Source organism: Xenopus laevis, chromosome 1S (genome assembly GCF_017654675.1).
Source record: "Xenopus laevis strain J_2021 chromosome 1S, Xenopus_laevis_v10.1, whole genome shotgun sequence".
Taxonomy (NCBI): domain Eukaryota; kingdom Metazoa; phylum Chordata; class Amphibia; order Anura; family Pipidae; genus Xenopus; species Xenopus laevis.
Window position 1 is genome coordinate 129,283,640 of NC_054372.1, and position 17,997 is coordinate 129,301,636.

At 42.1% G+C, this 17,997-nt stretch overlaps 1 long non-coding RNA gene across 1 annotated transcript; it reads left to right on the top strand.

Annotated features, from left to right (window-relative positions):
* The first annotated feature begins 3,687 nt into the window (after window positions 1-3,687).
* LOC121398712 lies at window positions 3,688-12,129 on the top strand. Its single transcript, XR_005964453.1, has 3 exons — window positions 3,688-3,797; window positions 4,014-4,081; window positions 11,906-12,129. It is a non-coding gene; the product is annotated as an uncharacterized LOC121398712 (long non-coding RNA).
* The last annotated feature ends 5,868 nt before the right edge of the window (window positions 12,130-17,997 follow it).

Here is a 17,997-nt window from a genome sequence, read left to right on the forward strand (position 1 = left end):
TTGGGGCCCAAAACCCCCAATCCCCCGCCAACAATTTTTTTCCCCCCCTCCCACCCACTCACTGACAAATTTTTGGGGCCCTTTTTCCCTCCCACCCCCTTTCATATTTTCCCCCCCCCAATCCCCCTCACCAACACCCCCTTCCCCCTGTTCAACCAAAACCCCCCAGCCAACACTCTCCCACCCCTCCCATTCCCCCTGGCCGAAAACAATCGCCCCCCCCCTTCCAATTTTTCCCTCGCACAAAAATTTTACCACCCTCCCATCCCCCCCTGTCGATGCACGCCGCCCCCCCTCTCATTCCATCGCCCCAACCCCATTCATTTTTCCCCCCCCCACCTGCTGACATATGCCCCACCCCCCCCAAACCCCCTTTCAAAAAAAACATCCCCCCCCCCCACACCCCTTCCCCCCACCCCCAATGCACCCGCCAACCCCCAAAATTTTCCCACCCTGCCCATCCCACTCAACCCCCAAAAATTTCCACCCACCCTTCCCAACCCCCTTTAACCCCACACCCCTAGGGGCCCCCCCTCCCATTTACCTCCCTGGGGACACTCCCCCCATCCAACCCCCCCCCCCAGCCAACACCAACCTCCCACCCCCCCTTTAAAAGATAAACTCGCCCACCCTTCCCACCTCCTTGTGACAAAATTTTTTCCCCCCCCTCCAATCCCCCTTGCCCCCAAACACCCCTTTCCCCCCTTTAATCCCATCACCCCCACATTCACCCCACCCCCCCAAACCCCCCCCCTGACACCCCCACCCACCCTCCCCCAAAACCCCCTGATTTTACTTTTACCAATCCAACCATCCCCCCACCGACACCAACCTTTTCCCCCCCCCCTCATCAACACTCGCCCACCCTCCCATTCCCCTTTTTGCAAAAATTTTTCCCATCCTCACAAACAAAAATTTTTTCCCCCCTTTCCCCTCCCCCTGCCGGGCCCCCTCGCCCACCCTCCAATCCCCCCACCGACACACTCACTTACCCTTTAAATCCCCCTCGCAGGAAAACATTACCCACCCTCACCCTTTTCCCCCCACCGACACACCAAATTTTCCCCCCCATCCCCCCCCATGACCCCATTTTTTACCCTCCCAAAACCCCCACGCTAAAAAAATTTGTCCCCCCCCCCCATCCCAAAACGCTAAAAATTTTTACCACCCCTTTTCCTTACCCTCGCTGAAAAAAGCCACCCACCCTACCTTCCCGTAGCTGACCCCCTCACCCAGCCTCCCATTTTCCCCCCATGGACACAGTCTTCTACCCTCCCCCCCCCCCCCCATCAAAAAAAGTCACCCCCCCCCCACCCCCTTTTCCAACACATTAGGCTAGTGGGAGGAGTGGGTGAATGTGTCAGTGAGGGGTCTAGGATGGTAGTGAATTGTCGGTGGAGAGGAGTTGGGGAAAGTGTCAGTGAGAGAAGGCGAGGATAGAGAGTGAGGTGGGTGGGAATGGGGCGAAGTGGGAGGGGGTAGGAGGGGGTGAATGTGTCAGTGCAGGGGATAGGAAGGGTGGGTAATGTGTCAGTAAGGGGGAAAGAGAGTGGGTGTATGTGTCGTAAAGGGATGCGGGTGGGTTGAAATGTCGGTTGGGGGAGTGAGTGTGTTGCTGAATGGGGAAATGTGTATGTGAGGGATGGGGTGGTGGTAAATGGGTCAAGGAGGGGGCTGGGTGAAATGTGCAATGAGGGGAATTTGTGGTCGAAAGGTTGAGGGAGTGGGAGGGTAGGCGAAATGTATCACAAGGGTGGAACTCAAGGTAAGGTGCTAAAATGGTGTGTTTGGGGGCTCGAGGGTGAGGCGAAATTAGTTGATGAGGGCTGGGAGAGTGGGCGAATTGTCTGAGAAAGAAAAGGAGATTGGAATGTGTCGGTGAGGGGAGGATGGAATGTGTGGTGAGGCTGGGAGAAGGGCGAATGTGTGCAAGGGGAGGGTGGGCAATATGTCAGCAGGGTGAGGGTGGGAAAGTGTTTGTAAAGGACTGGGTGGGCGATTTGGTGAGGGGGCTGGGGGAAATATCAGTGAGGGGTTGAGAGGGTATTATTGTTTGGGGGGGCTGGATGTGCTGAAGGGGATGGTGAATGGTAGTGAGTGAGCCGAGAGGTACTACAGAAAGTGGAACCCAAGTAAGTTGTTTTGTAGGGAGATTACCTAAGAAAGCTTATTCTGATAATGCAAACTAAACAAAAAAAAGTTTAAAGTGATACCGTGTGAAGGTATAGGTTTATATACAATTTTCTCAAATTCACTCATTATCGTATGATTTACATCTTTAGCTCCCAAGTTATAGGGCACCAAGTAATGGAGTACCCAAACCATTGATAGGAGCATGTCAACAGCCCGTACTGATGTAGGAACACCCCATTCATAATTATATAATTTACAGTTTTGTCCCATGGGGGAATTAACCAAACTGTCGATTATATATAGTGAATAAAGTACCACTATTATAAAATATAAGGATTTTATAAGTCACCAAGGAGCTCCATGACCTTTTATACAGGTTATGGAACTCCGAGGTTACTTCTAATATCCTTATATTTTTCAACAAGGGTATTTATTATAATAAACAAGCTTTAATGAGTCATGTGACAAAAATAACATCACTAAGCTTTGTTTATAACCGATGACATCACTAAGAGCCATTAATAAGAATATAGTTTACAGGATATTCATGACTTTTGTGTATTATATATGTATATTATCAACTATATCGGTAACAACAAGAATCACATTCACAATAGAATTCTAGTGGTGTAAACTAGTCCACCAAAAAATGTTCTGTGTTGTCAGCATTTACTTCATGGCCTGCTTGCTGCGTAAACTTCAGAGAAAATATAAGGATAATTGAGCTTGGTCATCTCTTTTCTGTATGCCCTATGCCTTCACACATACCAGTTTATATAACTGCACTTCTTATATTATTATATGTGATATTTCTGTGTTATTTAATATAGCTTCTAAGACTCCCAATCACCTGCCTTGGGTTTTCTATATAGAGGACACTTAATTTTGGGGGTCTTAGGCAGGCCCAGACGGACAAGCTGTGGTTTCTGGCAAATGCCAAAGAGGCTGAGATGTTATAGGCAGTCACCATTCATTGAGCTAATGAGGACATTACGGTCTCTCTTATTTGAAATGCTAAGGACTGTTTTTATATCCCAGTCCGGACCTGAATCTTAGTGTCCCTTTAGAACTTACCCGTCATCAGTGAGTGTCTCCATCATTCCCCTCTTGAGCCGTGCACAATTAAATATAATTGCGGGGAGCCCCCGGAGACAAGGGAGTATAATCAGAAGGTTTTTTTGAATTAAAATTCATACTGCAGAAAACTGTATGGCAAGAACATACAGAGCACAATGACCAGCATTCTAAAACTGAGGACATGGACAACTAGGTTCTTAAATCCTGGTCCAATGTCCTTGAACCAACTTGTAAATGCTGTACACCGAAGATTACACCGAAGACTATCAGGGTAATACCACAAACAATAAATGCAAATAATATTAATAATACACTTTAATTTACTTCATCATTCCTCGTATATAGGGGTGTGTGCATATCTACATAATATTTAAATATATAGAAAATAAGGGTAAATAAGATTGAGATTAAAATATCTGTTAAGAGATTACATATAACTTACCTTAACGTACCTTAATAGGCAGAGTCGGACTGGACCCGCTCCCTGCACTTCTTCATGTCTCGACCTCCCTTCTTCGAGTCAGTTACAGCAAAAACACAGTGCGTGCTGTTTATTGATCACACCAGTCGAACAAAAGATAACTAGGGTAAGTTTGTAAATGGCAAAGGTGGCAGCACTAGTTTCATATCGGTGACTTCATTTCCCCCTTTAATAAAGCCCTTTATTTAATGGAACTGTATTTTTCCCTGCAGACACGATTGTATAAAAAAAAATTAAAACAATGTCCCCAATAAATATGAATGACTATTGGAGTCTTATCCCCTTTTTATTATATTAAACTTCTTTTGTTTTTCCTCCGCAGATATTGAAGACTGCCCAATCTAGAATAGCTCGTTGCTAGAATACCTGCATTACAGAAACCAGCTAATGGTAAGAATAACAAGTAAAGCAAAATATATAAAGGGCAGCATAAATATACAAAATAGCATCAGGGTGTTCTTAAGGTAGGCTCTTGATCGGAGCAGTTCCTGGTTGTTACTAAAATATGTATATATTTATGTACAATGTTGCTTTTGTATTTGGCATGGTGTTCTATTTTACCTATGGATGATAATCACAATGGCTATAAACTTGAACTTGGATCCACATTCACGCTTGGACTATATACACTGTTCACTGTTGATAATCTGCATTATAAAAGACTTATAAAGCCGTTAACGAGGACTAATGGGTTAATGGGTTCCATACTCTGACTGGCCCACGCTCCCTGGTGTGCCATACTCTGCCTGCCCTATTCCTTGGGTGTGCCATACTCTGCTGTGTGTGCCATACTCTGCTGTGTGTGCCCTACTCTGCGTGTGGAACATAAGCCTGGTATTTATTGTGGGGGTTTGTTGCATTGGGAAATTATTGTTAGGGGCCCCTAAGGTGTTTATGTCGGGGTGGGTGTTGTGTTATCCACAGGGGGGGTGAGGCATATGGATTTAAGGTTATGTCTTAAAATGACAACTTTTTTCACATACAGTAGGAGTGACAAGTGATATATCCCTGCTATAAGCATCAACCATTTGGTTTTTTGGTAGGCTGTCACCATTAGTGTGGACATGGTCTTGTGGTAACATGGGTGTGCTTTAAAAACTGGCTTCCATTAGTATCTGGCTATCCCCAATGCTTGTTCAGGAAAGACTAGTGAAATCGAAACTATGGGGAAGCCAAAAAATAAAAGCAGATCCAGCATCAAGGCACTATCCAAAGAGCTGGTAAAACATTGTCGCAATGGGTATAGCGATGAGAATAAAAAGGATACGTTTCAGGGAGAATATATTTACCACTTAATATTTCCTATAAAATACACCCTACACTTGAGCTTTATTATACTTCCAGCAGCGGATGGGCCTACTTTTAAACTTTACTGTAAGTATGCTCATAGCAACCTATTAGAAATGGCCATTGGTACAGTGCCATATACTGTTCATATCAGTGATGCTCCAAATTCATAATTTCAATTATACTTTTTTACTCTGCAACAAAAAAATAATTAAAAACCTGGTTGCTAGGTTCCTTGACCTTAGCAACAAGCTATTTATATGAAAGTCGGAATGAAATATGAATATGGGACCTTGCTGTATGCCCTAAACTCATTTGCCATCACCTCCCTTCCAATCGTCCCCCATGCCATGAGTCCCTGCTGCCCACCCATGGTTCCAGAGTTGGATAAAGGGAGCATGTTTTTAGCTACAATGTTGGTACATAAGAGCAGGGCCAATACCCGGGGGGGCAGAGGGGCAATTCTCTAAGGAGCCTGTTATTACTTGTTACACAAATTAATCATCTTATGGTGTTGTACAGGGGTTCCTAAATGCTTCCTTCAGTAGAAAATGTGGACTGACAAAACCAACTGTGAAATCCCTAGGCATGAAGTCACCTCTCTTATATGGGGACTTGCTGTATGTCCCCCACTTATTTGCTATCACCTCCTCAATTGTCCCCCATGGTACAAGCCCCTGCTTGCAGCAGGAGCCTGTCATTACATGGAACACAAATTAAGCATCTTATGGTGTGGTACAGGGGTTCCCAAATGCTTCCTTCAGTAGAAAATGTGGATATTTGCTGGCAGCCCTGCATAACTGACAAATCCTTAGTCTGTGTCTCCCATCCAGACACAGGCTTCTCCAAGCCCATTTTAGGGGAAAAATCTCAAAATTCACTAAAATCAGGGAGAGGAGCATCATCTGCTCGTCATGGGGGCATCACACAACCTTTTCCCTGCTTTTTTTCACTAACGTATGGGTTGTTTGGCAAGCAATCTCTCAGAGGGAATATACAGTTAACACAGAACCAACCAACTGACAAAACCAACTGTGAAATCCCTAGGCATGAAGTCACCTCTCTTATATGGGACCTTGCTGTATGTCCTCCACTTATTTGCTATCACCCCCTCAATTGTCAAGCCCCTGCTGCCCACCCCTACTTCCAGACTTGGATAAAGGGAACATGTATTTAGCTACAATGCTGGTACATAAGAGCAGGGCAGATAGGAAAACACTAAGGAGCCTGTCAGTACCGGGAACACTGTGAAATCCCTAGGCATGAAGTCACCTCTCTTATATGGGACCTTGCTGTATGTCCTCCACTTATTTGCTATCACCCCCTCAATTGTCCCCATGGTACAAGCCCCTGTTGCCCACCTCTAGTTCCAGACTTGGATAAAGGGAGCATGTATTTAGCTACAATGCTGGTACATAAGCGCAGGGCATATAACTGGGGGCAAGTTCTTTAAGGAGCCTGTCATTACATGGAACACAAATTAAGCACCTTATGGTGTGGTACAGGGGTTCCGAAATGCTTCCTTCAGTAGCAAATGTGGATATTTGCTGGCAGCCCTGCATAACTGACAAATCCTGGGTCTGTGTCTCCCAACCAGCACTAAGAATCAAAGCATCTCCCAAACCCATTTTAGGGGAAAAATTCTAAATCCACTAAAGTCAATTACAGGCTCATCATTTGCTAATCTGGGGGGGCATCACCCAACTATCTCCCCTCTTTTTGTCACTAAAATAAGGGTTGTTTTACAAAAAAATCCCTCAGAAGGAAAGTACACATACCTCTCACCTCAGGGGCAACCAACGGACTGAAGTAACTGTCACATTCCCAGGTAAGATGTCAATCTGTTCCCTGCTCTTAAAGGGCAAGTTTACCCTATTGATGAGGGAAGTTTATATGGCATTAATTTGCCCCTAGATGTGCAGTACATACACAGCTTATAATGCACACCGAACATTGATTTGTATGTGTGGCCTATTGAGTCAGTGTAGTTACTTTGCTGCCATATCTGTAAACTAGCCATGGTACAGATTTGGGTTCCTTTTTGGGGCTTGGCTGGGTTGTGTTTTCCATATAAAAAATATGATCAATGTCGGGTTTATATATTCAAACCCATAATGGATTCTGGCCCACAAGTCCTTCTTGGATTTGAATAAATACTCAAATTGAGCCTGGCCCCGAAGTTCCCCCTGGGCCTGATTTGAACCATTCAGATTGACTCTGATATTAACCAGACGGCTTTATGAGGGTATACGTTAATACAGAGTATTACAATAGCAGAGTAAATGGAATAGCATGTACATCCTGAAAGGTTGTGAGGTTGTGGGGGAACAATTTGCAATAGAGCATGTTCCGTGGGGCAGATCCTGTGGCATCCAATCATTATCGTTGTTTTAGCAAGAATGCTAAACTGCAGGACTGCATTCATAAAGCCCCTCTGTCCATTCAAAGTAAAACTACTTGTAACATTAGCGCAATAGGCAAATAAGTTGCATCTGCTGTGCCAGCACAGAGGGCAGAATAGGGATGTTTCTGACACTATATGTAACGTTCTTGGCCTTGCACTAGGAATCTTGTGATGTGAGACAACAAATGGATTCCTTGTTCTGTATAAACATTCTACAACCTTAAAAACAGAATAGCCCTTGAGAACCATGAGTTCTAAATTCCTTGTACAACCTCCTGATAACTACAGTTTGTACAGTTGGCCCTAACGTGCCCTGCCTGCCTCTCCCTGTGCATGTTGGGTAATGTTGTTTTTGTTCAACAGTTTGCTGGCTGTCATGTTTAAGGTAAGACTACAATGCCCAGCATGCAATGGGACTGACTTGTATAGATAGAAGCTCCATTTCTCTGTATGGCCCTACCTGTCAGTGCAGGGTCGACTGGGGTTAAGTTGCTCCTCAATGGAGGCAGGACAAACTAAAGACTTTTCCTTCTCCTCCTCTTCCAGTGTTTCCACCTCTCTTGTTAGTTTTTTTAGATTGTCCTGCCTTGGAGACAGAAGTATTTCCTTTACACTTAAATGCTTAAGAGCTGCACTCTCAGGTAGAGCTACTACTTAAATCACAATCTCAAGTAAGTCTCTACTGAGTTTTACCTGAGATAACAGTGCGCTCCCTTAATTCAGAAGTTTGAGCCCTGTTTACAGAGTGCTCCCCTTAAATCAGTTCACTCCTTGTCTCGGTTGAGCCCTTACATCACGTAGGCACGATTCATCAGCGCTGCATCTACCGGATTGATTCCGTGCTTCCATGACTTAGGCGGCTAATGTGTGGCCCTTCAGTAATTTCCTACATCCAGTGGACAAGATGCGTGTAGACGTTTCCAAGCTTAGTAAATAAATTACTGTGAATGTGCTTTTATGAATACCTTTTGTTTGTCCTGTCAGCAATGAGATAAATTTGTTTAAAACAACGAATTGTGCTTAGAGCACTGTGGAGAGATGTGGTACCTGTATCATAAACAGTGATAAAGAGCGGCCTGTGTTATGGCTACAGGAGCTGTCCAGGTGCTGAAAATACTCTCACACTTTCACATGTAGCGAGTCAATAAATAAGGAGCTGCGCCACATTACCAACACACAAAGTAGCACAGTGCCAGGCCTCATTAGTATGTACAAGGGCTGGACAGGCGTGTCAGGCAACAAGTAATATACAAATCACCACTGTTCTTGCAGGACTGCATTTATAAAGTACAGTAGCAGGTGCTACATTTTAAAGTTGGTTTGAACATTCTGTACTGTTGTAGAGTACTGTTAACACTTGGTAACATTATTATTATTATTGGTTCTTTAACTTGTATAGCACATCTATTTCGATATCAACTGAACATAACAGTTGGGGGCTTGTTGCCTATAGCAGCAGCCTATGGGAAGGGACTGTGGCTGTGGTATGGCAGGTATAGTAGGGAGAGATGGTGCCTATAGTAACAGTGAAATAATAGTCTCTGGGAAGGGACTGTGGCTGTGGGATAGAAAGTATAGTAAGTAAGAGATGGTGCTTATAAAAGCAATGCGGATAATATTCTCTGGGAAGGGACTGTGGCTGTGGGATAGCAAGTATAGTTGAAAGAGGTGATACCTTTGGTAATAGTGGGGATAATATTGTAGGATAGCAGTTATAGTAGGAAGAGATGGTGCCTATGGTAACAGTGGGGATAATTTTCTCTGGGAAGGGACTGTGACTGTGTGATAGCTGGTAGAGTAGGGAGAGGTGGTGCCTATAGTAACAGTGGGATAAAAGTCTCTGGGAAGGGAGTATGGCTGTGGGAGCAGGTAGAGAAGTGAGAGATGGTGCCTATAGTAGCAGTGGTGTATGTGCTGTGCCAGGTTGGGAGGGGTATAACACAAATACCAGTAGAAGATGAGGATTTATATATATCCAGTAATATTATAAGTTACTATAGGCTGCACTGGATATGAGAGAGGTGACATGCCACACAGCTGAAAAGCCTTTAAGGAATCTTTGGAATGCTAAAAGAAATTGACTTCCCATTAGATCTGAATGTGTTTATGAAGTCTGAAAAATGTTTTGAATAAAATCATCATATTTAAAGGGAAACTCCACCCTAAAATAGGTTTATGAGTAATGAAATAAAATTTGATTTTAAGCAACTTCCCAATATCCATTCATTTCTCACTCTTATGGTGTCTGTAGGTCTCTTGTTTTTCTCTGCACTATAGGTTGTGACTACTAAAACAACACAGCAGGATTAGAACTCCAATGGAGAAAGTGACAGACACAATGACGGTTACATATAACTATAGTCCCAGTAATAATGAGGAGTAATGGATTTTGGGAAGTTGGTTCGAATTATATTTTTTTTTATTATCTGGGTCATGTTCCCCTTTAATATTATTGCACAATACACTCATGCTCCTCTGTCCTTGCCCCTTAGGGTCATGCGTGGTGGCCATGGCCTGCGTGACCACCATACCCTTCATAGACTCCATAGAAATTGGATCTAGAAATTTGTAAAGAACTACAAAGCCAAGGGAGGTGAGAACAAGGGACTAGGAGTGGGACACAGCATGGCAGCATGGCAGCTCCCACCCAGGGCTATTATAACGGGGTTATAGTTAGTAGTGCTGTAGGCAGACCCCTCATTGCCAGAAGCCAAAACACCCATTTTTAGCACTAAGTACATAAGGTCCCACTGTATATCAAGATCATTTTGCAATATAGGAGGGGTCTAGTTTTCACAGCTGTTTATTAAACAATGGAGCAAAATGTAGAGTGATGTGTATACAAGCAGCTCTGTATAAATATATAGAGTGTACTAGCCGAAACGTTGAGGAATAAATGTCACAGCCCATGGGGGCTTATTTTCTTGCGAAAGTCCTGTGAGTGCGGTCTTTTTTCAAGTATTATATACAATTCCGTTACCAGCACCTAGGCGAGTACCTATCTTATTGTGGAGTGCACCATTGCGGATCTATATATATTATATATATATATATATATACATCCTATGACACCATGCAGGATAAAGTGACTTCCCCTTGAAGCCATATTGCCACTCTGTACCCTGATATCTCCCAATGCAGATCCTAGTCATGAGCTTCCTTTCCTTCCACCGACTATGCTATTGTAAACAGTGTTTGCTTATTTCTTTCTGTAGTCTAGCTGGAGTCAGAATCAGGAGTGCAGAGAAACAGCATGATAACCATGCTTAAGCCTATTGGGCCCATGGGGTCCCCCAATTATGGGGGCCAGACTATGCCATGAAATGCTTAGGGATTAATGGGGTGGTTCACCTTTAAGGTGACTTTTTAGTATGTTACAGAATGGCCAATTCTAAACGACTTCTCAGACGGTCTTCTTTTTTCTGACTGTTTCACTGACCCAATCTAAAAAAAACAAATGCTCTGTAAAGCTACATATTTATTGTTATTGCTACTTTTCATTACTCATCTATCTATTCAGAGCCTCTCCTATTCATACTCCAGTCTTATAATCAAATCAGCTCATGGTTGTTAGGGTAATTAAAACCTTAGCAACCAGATTGGTGAAATTACAAAGTGGAAATCTGCTGAATAAAAAGCTAAATAACTCAAAAACACAAATAATAAAAAACTTAAAGCAATTGCAAATTGTCTCAGGATATCACTCTCTATATCATACTAAAAGTTAATTTAAAGGAATAGTTCAGTGTGAAAATAAAAACTGTGTAAATAGATAGACTGCAAAATAAAAAATGTTTCTAATATAGTTAGTTAGCCAAAAATGTAATGTATAAAGGCTGGAGTGAACAGATGTCTAATAAAACAGCCAGAATCCAACTTCCTGCTTTTCAGCTCTATAACTCTGAGTTAGTCAGCGACTTGAAGGGGGGCCACATGGGACATTTCTGTTCAGTGAGTTTGTAATTGACCCTCAGCATTTAGCTCAGATTCAAAAGCAACAGATATGACCCATGTGGCCCCCCCTCAAGTCTCTGATTGGTTACTGCCTGGTAACCAGGGTAACCAGTCAGTGTAAACCAAGAGATCTGAAAAGTAGTGTTGTGACTGACATGTTAGACATCCAGTCACTCCAGCCTTTATACATTACATTTTTGGCTAACTAACTATATTAGAAACATTTTTTACTCACACTGCACAAATCCTAGGCACAGGGCAAACAGAGTGCAATGATCTGCTCATTGTAAGCTCAGCTTAGGAAGTACCCTCACACACACCCTGGGGCTACATGTTTGGCTCTAGAGAGGACATTAAACAACACATCACTATGTGCAGCTTGCAGGAAAGCCAGGGACGGGTCCCCTGAGGCCCAAGTTTAATGTCCGGGTGGGAGAGAGGGGAGACCTCCAGGTTTAGGGGTGAGAGATAATGAGTAATTCTGATTTCTTGCTATCATTTCCTCTTATCATGCTGGCATTTATAGAATTGTGTGTTCCTCCTTAAAAACATGTGAATATATGTTGCAGGAGAACATCTATTTCTGGGAACTGGAAAGCAAACACTGGCTCTGCAATACTGGAACAGATCGTGAGTGACAGGTGAGTACGGCTCATCCAACTCAGCAGAAACCTAAGAAACCTAAGTTTGCTCATAGCCTGTACACAGAGATCCCATTAAAGTATGGCAACATAGGTACCGTATCCCCTGTACTCAGCACAATTCAGCAGGAACAGCCCACTAATTCAGTGGGATGTGGGCAGCCCTTTATAATACTGATCAAGTTCCAATCCTTTCTGTACAATGTAAGGAGAAAAGCCCAGAAGCAGGAAGCCCATGTATTATCAGTAAATTCTGAGTAGCAAGCTGTTGTTGCACTACAGTTCCCAAACAATTGAGTAATAGTTCCAGCACAGAGACCAATCCCAGGGTCCAGAATCACTTTCCTTTCTAGGAAATCTGTGATCGTCTCTGTTCCAGTCTCCATCTCCAGACCCCTCCGCTACATAGCTCTGTAAGTATGTTCAGCGCGGGACAATGCCTTGTCCTTGGAATGGGGTCACGCTCTAGCAATGATTTCCTCTTGCACCCTCTCCCTTTCTGTGAAGTGACTACGCAGAACATTTAGCAAAATAACCTTCATCCCATGTACATTTTTGTCAGACGAATTTGTTTTCCAAAGTCATGAGCACAAACGGTTCCTGGGTATTGAACTGCCCTGGAAAATAGGGGAGGCGAGAGCTGCAGAGGGGAGCAAATCAGGACTAGGGGTAGAATCTTGAACAAGTACCTGCCCAGCACCCCCACATTGTTGCGCCCTAGGCAGGTGCCACTTCTGCCTACCCCTAGCCCTGATTGCAGTTTATCTCTTAAGCCTATGGGGAAAATCTAAAGTTAGTCTAAATATATTTTTCTCATTGAATCGAATGGACCCTTTTTGATGTGTTATTACGGCAGAGCGTTTAACCCTTAAGTCACTCTGCTGCTGACTTTAATAAATTGTCAAAATCTGCACCTTTTCATAAACAGAAATAATATTTAGAAAAAGATATCTCTATTTAAATCTGCATAGTTAATGGTCTAAATTTTAGCCACTCAGCCCCTTAGTGTGCAAATATCACAGGGAATATATTAATAATGATAAATATATAATTCACCAAATACAGTCATATGAAAAAGTTTGGGAACCCCTCTCAGCCTGCATAATAATTCACTCCACTTTAAACAAAAAAGATAACAGTGGCATGTCTTTCATTTCCCAGGAACATCTGAGTACTGGGGTGATTTCTGAACAAAGATTTTTAGTGAAGTAGTATTTAGTTGCATGAAATTAAATCAAATGTGAAAAACTGGCTGTGCAAACATTTGGGTACCCTTGTAATTTTGCTGATTTGAATGCATGTAACTGCTCAATACTGATTACTGGCAACGCCAAATTGGTTGGATTAGCTTGGATAAGCATTGAACTTCATAGGCAGGTGTGTCCAATCATTACAAAATGTATTTAAGCTGACCAATTGCAAGTTGTGCTTCTGTTTGACTCTCCTCTGGAGAGTGACAGCATGGGATCCTCAAAGCAAGTCTCAAAAGATCTGAAAACATAGATTGTTCAGTATTGTCGTTTAGGGGAAGGCTACAAAAATCATAGGTTTAAACTGTAAGTTTCAACTGTAGGAATTGTAATCAGGAAATGGAAGGCCACAGGCACAGTTGCTGTAAAACCCAGGTCTGGCAGGCCAAGAAAAATACAGGAGTGGCATATGCAGAGGATTGTGAGAATGGTTACAGACAACCCAAAGATCACCTTCAAAGACCGTCAAGAATCTTGCTGCAGATGGTCTATCTGTACATTGTTCTGAAATTTAGCACAATTTGCACAAAGAAAATCTGTTTGGCAGGGTAATGAGAAAAAAGCCCTTTTCTGCACCCACGCCACAAACAGAGTCGCTTGTTGTATGGAAAAGCTCATTTAGACAAGCCTCAGTCAGTGCTTTGGACTGATGAGACAAAAGTTGAATTATTTGGTCATAACACAGTGCTTTGCATGGCGGAAGAACACCTTATTCTAAGAAAAACACCTGCTACCTACTGTCAAATTTGGTGGAGGTTCCATCATGCTGTGGGACTGTGTGGCTAGTTCAGGGACTGGGGTTCTTGTTAAAGTTGAGTGTCAGTTGAATTCAACCCAATATCAACAAATTCTTATGGATAATGTTCAAGCATCAGTCACAAAGTTGAAGTTATGCAGAGGTTCGTTGGATATTCCAACAAGACAATGACCCTAAAAACACTTTGAAATGTACAAAGGCATTTATGCAGAGGGAGAAGTACAATATTGTGGAATGGCTGTCACAGTCCCCTGACTTGAATATCATCTGAAATCTATGGGATGATTTGAAGCAGGCTGTCCATGCTCGGCAGCTATCAAATTATACTGAACTGGAGAGATTTTGTATGGACGAATGGTCAAAAATACCCCCATCCAGAATCCAGACACTCATCAAAGGCTATAGGAGGTGTCTAGAGGCTGTTACATTTGCAAAAGGAGGCTCAACTAATACCGATGTAATATCTCTCTTGGGGTGCCCAAATTTATGCATCTGTCTAACAAAACTCCAAAGAATTAAGAGTTCCCAAACTTTTTTGTATGACTGCATATTGGCCCATGAGTTTGTGTACAGTGTAGTTATTGCCCATGAGTTAGTGCACATTGTTGCTTTCTTCTCTATTATTAATGCCTTATGGTCACACCCACCCTAGATTAATGGTCATCTCTGTTATTTACAATGTGTCTTCTTCAATATATAAAAAAATGCCATCATGAAAAAAAGTGTCCTTGTATCATGGTTTTTTTTCAGCCTCTTTTAATAGCAAATAAAATGATGTCTTCTTACAAAATGCAAAGTAAGTCATTAGCATAAGCATTCTATTCATTTTTTATGAAGGTTGTTTCATATGGTAGATTATCAGAGCATTAATGGGTATTCTCATGTGCTAGAGTTCCCACCAGGGCAGGGGTGTCCAAACTTTTTGCAACGAGGGCCAGATTTGGTGAGGTGAATATGTGTGGGGGGCGACCATTCAGCCTGACATTCTTTGAACCATTAACATCATTTAACTCATTTAAACAAGGAATCACGTAGCCGTAATATTTGGGCACATTAGTGAAATGATCTGCCACTTGGTCTATACTGCTGCCTGTGTGCTGAAGGTGTTGGCAATAGACACGTACTGGCACGTAGTGAAGCGATGCGTGACGTCATTTCGTTACTTCGCCGATTTACTAAAGGGCGCTGGCGTTAATTTGCTAGCGAAGTGGACCTACTCTAACGCTACTTCGCACCCTTACCCCAGGCGAAGTTGCGCTATGGCGAAGGGACGTAACTACGCTAATTCACTAACTTGCACATTTTACTGAACGTTACCTCTTGCGCCAGACTTGCCTTCGCCACCTCAGACCAGGCGAAGTGCAATAGAGTAGATAGGGCTTGCTTCAAAAAAAGTTGAAATTTTTTCTAAGTCCCAAAAAACGCTGGCGTCTTTTACTTTTTTAAGGGTGATAGGCTGAAAAAGATCGTACATGTTTTTTGGGGGTACCCTCCTTCCCCCCTACATTTCCTAATATATGGCACCTAAGCTATACAGTGGGCACATGTATAGGGCAAAATAACTTTATTTTATGAAGCTTTCCCAGGCTTGTGTAGTGTAATGTATTTGCTGCTACATATACGTCCATTGTACTTTAACTTGGCGCCGTATGCAAATTAGGCATCGCTAGCGTAACTTCAATTTGCTTGATGAATTAACGCTGGCGCAACTTTGCTACCTTTCGCCTCCCTGAGCTGAACTTTTTATTTTAGGGAATTAGCGGCGCCCTGCAAAACTTCGCCTGGTGAAGTGCGGCGAAGCCAACGCTGGCGCAACTTCGAAGGTAAGTAAATTTGCCCCATGGCATGGAAGTGGCTTGAGTTCAGATATGATAATGATTTGACATGTCGAGTGAATAGTTTATCTCTTGTGAGATATGGAATTTGTTGTAGCCATTTCCCTATACCTCTGTCAAAGATTCTATTCATTTTATATATGGTGATTAAATCTGTGACATGGAGGCTGGAGCAAAGCATTTATTCCTTATGGGGTGAGACTGCATCAAGTCAAGTATTATTGCCATCTCAACTATAAACAAGTAGATAGTGAGACAAAATTATAATATTTCAAAACCTAGTAAAAACAAAATACTGTATGTCACACACTTCAACATATAAAAAACAAACACCATTCAGTGCAATTTGAGAGTGTTCTACAAAACAGCAATCAAAGCAGCAATCAAAGTTGACAGTGATCAGTAAAATAGTACAATAGATAATAAATCACCATATTATTTCAATATATCTTGTGCAACTTATACATACATTAAGGGGCACATTTACTTAGGGCCGAATATCGAGGGTTAATTAACCCTCGATATTCGACCGTCGAAGTAAAATACTTCGAATATCGAAGTCGAAGGATTTACCGCATTTAGTACGATCGAACAATCGAAGGAAAAATCGTTCGATCGAACGATTAAATCTTTCAAATTCGAAGGATTTTAATCCGTCGATCGAACGATTTTCCTTCGATCACAAATTGGCTAGAAAGCCTATGGGGACCTTCCCACATTGATGTGTGGTATGTTTTAGGTGGCGAAGTAGGTGGTCGAAGTTTTTTTTAAAGAGACAGTACTTTGACTATCGAATGGTCGAATAGTTGAACGATTTTTACTCCGAATCGTAAGATTCTAAGTCGAAGGTCGAAGTAGCCAATTCGATGGTCGAAGTAGCCAAAAATAAATTTGAAGTATTTTTTATTCTAATACTTTACTCGAGCTTAGTAAATGTGCCCAAAAGGGTCGAACTGAAAATTTTAATTTTCGAGTTTTTTTTATAGTCAAAACTGTCCAATTCGACTAGGGAGTTATTCAAATTTGATTCAAGTTTTTCTAAAAAAATTCAATTTTCAGGATTTATCATACTCTGGCCTCGAATTTGACTATTCACCACCTAAAATCGGCCAAATTGTTGTTTAAGTCAATGGGAGATCAATTTTGAGTTGTTTGCAGCCTTCCTGACAATCAAGTTTTTTTTAGAGAAAAAAACTCAAATCGAGTTTTTTCAATTCTATATTGAGTTTGAATTAGATTAAAAAATTAGAATTAGAATTTTCAATTTGACCCTTAATAAATCTGCCCCTAGTGTTAGGTGTGCATATATAGTGTGTGTGTGTATATATATATCATCATCATCATTTATTTATATAGCGCTGTCAAGATACGCAGTGCTTTACTGCAGTTATAGCAAACAGGGAATAAATGGTGGATAACAGACAAGGATTACAGAGTACAATAGGGTTTACAAACTAAAAGGTTAGGGTACAATTGAGACATTAGGATTGTATAAACACTTAGTCATTTTTGATACAGCAATGATTAATTAAGGTACATCGAATAGGCCTCTTTAAACAGATGGGTCTTTAAGGAGCGCTTGAAAGTTTGGAAAGAAGGAGAAAGTCTGACAGCTTGTGGCAGAGAGTTCCAGAGAAAAGCAGAAGCCCGAGAGAAGTCTTGTAGACGAGAATGGGCAGAAGTGACCAGAGGAAAAGTGAGGTGAAGATCAGAAGCAGAGCCTAGGTTTCGTGAAGGAGTGTATTTGGAGATTAGAGATGAAATATAGGGAGGGGTTTCATTATTAAGGGCCTTGAATGTGAGTGTAAGTAATTTGAATTTGATTCTAGAAGAGATTGGGAGCCAGTGAAGGGACATACAGGGCCGGACTGGGAGTAAAAATCAGCCCTGTCAAAAAAATCAAAGCAGCCCAAATATAAATGCGTGCTGGTCTTTTACTTATACACATGCATATTTATATATATATATATATATATATATATACACCATCTATCTCTCTCTCTATATAATATGCAGGAAATTATGGCAAAAAGAAAAAGGGTCTTTATTCAGCTCAACGTTTCGAGCCCGCACTCTTCATCAGGAGTATATAACAAAATATTATGTACTCCTGATGAAGAGCCTTGTGCGGGCTTGAAACGTTGAGCTGAATAAAGAACATTTTTGTATTTGCTAAAC